A 4,948-nucleotide genomic window follows, 5' to 3' on the forward strand; every position below is an offset into this window, starting at 1 on the left:
GGTAAGAGCTGCTTTGCAAACTTCCCAAATTTTCTCTCTCTCCCTTTCAAAATGAGTTATTCAAACAGCTGAAACAGGGCCCCGTTGGGACCCCCAAAAAAAAGAGGCCTCACCTCTCCCTGCCCTAGAGCTTAACAATTGATCAACCCCCTCCTTGTGGTTTGAGCTTGGAATGTCCTCTGTCCCAGCTCCTGAGTTTGGAATATCCCCTGTCCCAGTTCCCTTCTTTAGATAATTACGCTGAAACTTCTGCTTGCTTACTGATCACAATCTCTGTGGTCTAGCATTCTTCCCAGGTTACTGCCACCACTGCTCCTGGGTTGATGACCACGTTGGAGAGCAACATCGCCAGAGGGGAGGCTCCATGCGGACCCCCAGAACCATCACTTGGGCTCTGGAGGAATGCCCCGATTTTCCCTTAAATATCCCAAGCTGGTCTGAGAATGTTAAGGCAGTTTTTGGAGGCGTTAACCCTCTTCCTTCTCAGACCACCGGTGCTCTGATAATAAACGCTTCTTCTATGAGCCAATTCCTGTGTCAGTCTATCAGCTGAGCGGCGCAGGCAGCACAGCCCCCTGGCCTGTTTGGCCTCCAGTTTCACAACAACCTGCCCAATTATAAGCAGACCAATATATCCCTCTTGAGGTACCCTCTCTGTCTCCTCTACCTCCACTGCCCATGAACTCCATGGGAGCTGACTCAAGTTAAGGCACTTCAATCCTCCTTCTCGTGCCAAGTTGAAAGAAGGCTGCTGCCACTTCTGAAACACTGGCTAGGGTTGTCTCACACACTACAAGTGGGAGTGGGAAATTGTACAGCATTTTTGAAAAGTTACCTGGCCATAGCTATTAACATCCAAATACACATACATTTGACACAACAGCCCCATTTATGTCACTCTACCTTACAAAAAACTAAAAGAATCAGCCCATAAGAACTTGCATACAAGAGTGTTTCTTGCAATGTTATTTGTAGTGGCAAAAATAGGGAAAGTGTTAAATAAATGTATGCACTATAGTGATACTGTATTACCCAACATTTAAAAACAATTAGCTAGCCCATAAAGATAGCAAGAGGGAAAAAAAAAATCCCCAGGGCCAAAAATGAAAACAGAATTCAAATTGGAGTGGTAAGAAGGAAGATAGATTATGATGGCTTAAAGGAGTATTAGATTTAAGACATAGGAGTTTGAGTTTGGGGTTTTAATGCCCACCAAAGGCAGGAACAAAAGTCCAAGGCTTGTATTGTAAGGATAAAATTCAGGGAATCAATAACACAGTTAGATTTAGCTAGTTTGCAGTTTGACTCACCACATAGCTCACTATCTAGCTACCTGTAATTAGATTTAGTTTGTTTGCAGTTTGATCCATCCTGATATTCAGCTGTTTCCTCATTGTTTCTCCTCCCACTGATTAACTAAAGAATTCTGTTCACTTTTTCAAGGCTATCCTACCCATACCTTGTTAATTAACAAACATCCAAACCTGGAAAGAGCAGCTTCTTTAATCCTCAGACACCTGGCAAGATCACAATTCCCTAGCAGTTTTTTGCAGATGGCTATGGACAATGAGATTTAAAATAACATTGAGGTAGGGCCGGCCGAGTGGCATGTTGGTTAAGAGTTGGTTTGGGACACCAGCTCTGAGCAGTAGGGCCCCGGTTCGGATCCCACATGAGGGCCAGTGATGCTGTGCCCTCTACAGCTAAGATGGTGAACAATAGCTCGACCTGGAGCTGGGCTGCCATGAGTCACCGGCAACGGCGAAGGCTGCAGTGGGGCTGGCTGGCAGCGGGGGTGAGCTTTCGTGAGCTGCCGTGAGCCACCACGAGTGGCCATCCAATGGCTGGCGAACAACTGCCTCACCCGCGAAGAGTGCAATGATCACAATACCAACATAAGCCAGAGAAGCAACATCCTCCACAACTAGATTGAAGAACAAAAAGACAGCAACTTGTCTGTTCCCCTTCCCTGATTCCCCAACACTGTTCCTCTCCCCCAATGCCCCAATTTAAAAAAATCTTTAAATAAATAAATAACATTGAGGCAGACTGACCTGAGGCCTCAGAAGACCCTAGGAGATGACTTCTCAACTATTAGCCCTGAGGCCTGCTTTTCTTTCTTTGTTCTTTCCCATTTACCTGCCTATAAAGCCTCTTAATCATTTTGGCTCGGGGACGGTGGTGTTTTAAGACATGAGTCTGCCATCTTCCCTAGCTGCTGCCATCTAGAATAACAGATGCTTTTCTCCTCACCAACCCTTTTCACTCCAGTTTTTGGATTCTTCAGGCCGCAAGTGGCACCGAATCTGAGTTCGGCAACAGTATGAGGCAAGAGCTGAAATAAAACCCCCAGAAATGCTTTGTCTTTACAATTCCGACTAAAAAAACGCTATCCACAGACCCAGGAATGCAGCACAGAAATTTATTGTCCACCTGGGCCTCTTGCCAGATGTGCAGTCTGAATTTACATTACTTGCATGGTATAGAAACTTGGAATTATTTTGGTTTTTATTGTATAGTTCACATAAAATAAAATTCGTATCACTAAAGTATACAACTCATTGGTTTTTAGTTTATCATAAAGTTGTGCAAGCATAACCACTAATTCCAGAACATTTTCACCACCCAAAAAGAAACCCCATTGCCATTAGCAGTAAATTCCATTTCCTGTCCACCTATAAACCTGAAATTAACATTAAAATTGGCTTGAGATAGTGAAACCCCTAGAGTGTTTCCAGAGGCAAATGCAAACCTGTCTGTTAGAAAACTTCTATAACCCATATGAGAACTCCAACAGAAAAGACTCTTGGTAAAGATTAGCTCACAATCTAAAACTGTGGAACACATGAGGCACAAAACTTCATACAGGAGACAATAATATCCTAAGAACCAATGACAATAGAACACTGAATGATATGATAAAAAAACAAAAACAAAAACTTATAATGTTTAAAGAGATATTTTTAAGTGCAAAAACTATATTGAATAAACAAGTCACTGTAAAACAGTTCAGATAATTTTTTTTTTAAAGATTTTTATTGGGGAATTGGGGGGATGGGAACAGTGCTGGGGAATTGGGGGAAGGGGAACAGACAAGTTGCTGTCGTTTTGTTCTTCAATCTAGTTGTGGAGGATGTTGCTTCACTGGCCCAAGTTGGCACCATCATTGCGCTCTTCTCTGGCGAGGCAGATCAGTCGCCGGCTTCTGGACGGCCGCTCACTGCGGCTGCTGGCCGCTCACGCTGGCTGCTGGCTACATACGGTAGCCCATGGCAACCCACTGCCACAGGGGCTGCAGCCCACGCCGTCGCCGGCGACTCATGGCAGCCCAGCTCCAGGTTGAGCTGTCATTCAGCATCTTAGCTGTGGAGGGCAGTGTCACTGGCCCTCATATGTGGGATCCGAACCGGGGCCCTCTGGCATCCCAAGCGAGTTCTTAACCATCGCGCCACTCGGCCGGCCCCAGATAATTTTTTAAAATAAATGATTAGAAATTTTAGAGAAATTATTCATATATTCATGCAAATTAAAACTCTGTGAAGAGGGTTCTATTCTGAAAATGATAAGCTAGCTTTTTTTGTTCAACTGAAACAGCGATAAAAACTAGACTAAATATATTTAAACCTATTTAAAGGTGTTGTAATGCTACAGAAGTAATTAGCACTTACAGAGCCAAGAACTCAAAATTTTACAAAAGCCCAGAAAGGGAACTATAACCGTTGGGCCCACCTCCCCTCCCCACCCTTACTATTTGCCAACTTGAAAACAATAGCTGAGAAGTAGAGCAGAGCTTCCAGGTGACTCACTGCCTCCCAGTTGACTGGGAGGACAAAATTGGAGATTAGGCCCACCAAAGAGGTAAGCCCTTTCAAAGGAGACTCTCCAGGACCAAAAGGAAGAGTGACCCCCACCAAATTGAAGACACTGACAGGTGACATACGGAGAATCTCAATGTACCGGAGCAGAAACTTCCGTGGGAATCAGTGTTGGGGGAGGCAAACCTGAACTGTAACTGATGAATTGCTGGGGGCTCAGTGTGGACAAGTCTGAGAGTTAATAACTCCAGAGGAACCCAGTCACAGGGCAGCCCCCAAGCTTTTGTGAGGTTTACCTCCAGGAGCCCTCTACAGTCCTCAAAGTGGGTATCAGAGAAAAATCCCCTCAGGCTTCCGCAGGAGGAGGGGAAAGGGAACCATTTTGAAATATGCTAGAGCATTCTGTTCATCTTCACAAGGCTTTCCCTCAGGACAGAGTATTTTCCCAAAGCATAACTTGCTGGAATTTTACCAGAGCCTAATCAGCCTGGAGAAAGGGAAATACCCAACTCCAGCTCCCTCTAGCCTTCCACAGAAATAACTCCAGACCCTTCAGGCCATCCTGTCCCATCTGAAAGGGAGTAAGAAGACTGAACTGGTGAAGTTCACAGTCCATGGACACAGGTTCACCAAAAGACTGACTCATTCATTAGACTATAAAACACTTCACCCCACACCTCACCACTACGTTACTAGTGGCCTAGCTATCGCAGTTCCTTTTACCCAATACTCCAACCACAGATCCAGAATACACAGAGAACACTAAACAGGATAAATGCAAAAACAATAACAACAACTAGACCTAGACATATCAGAAAATTTCAGAAAATCAAAAATAAGGAAAAAAAACCATGAAAGAACTCAGAGGGGAACACAATGCCTTACTTATAGAGGAGCAAAGACAAGAATTACATCTGACTTCTCAGAAACCATGTAAGCAAATAGAGAATACAGTGAAATATTTAAAGTGTTAAAAGAACAAAAATGCCAGCCTAGAATTCTGTACCTTGCAAAATTATCCTTCAAAAATGAAGGAGAGGGCCGGCCGAGTGGCGTGTTGGTTAAGAGCTGGCTTGGGACACCAGAGGGCCCCGGTTCGGATCCCACATATGAGGGCCAGTGACACTGCCCTC

This window comes from Hipposideros armiger, unplaced genomic scaffold (genome assembly GCF_001890085.2).
Source record: "Hipposideros armiger isolate ML-2016 unplaced genomic scaffold, ASM189008v1 scaffold_15, whole genome shotgun sequence".
Lineage (NCBI taxonomy): Eukaryota > Metazoa > Chordata > Mammalia > Chiroptera > Hipposideridae > Hipposideros > Hipposideros armiger.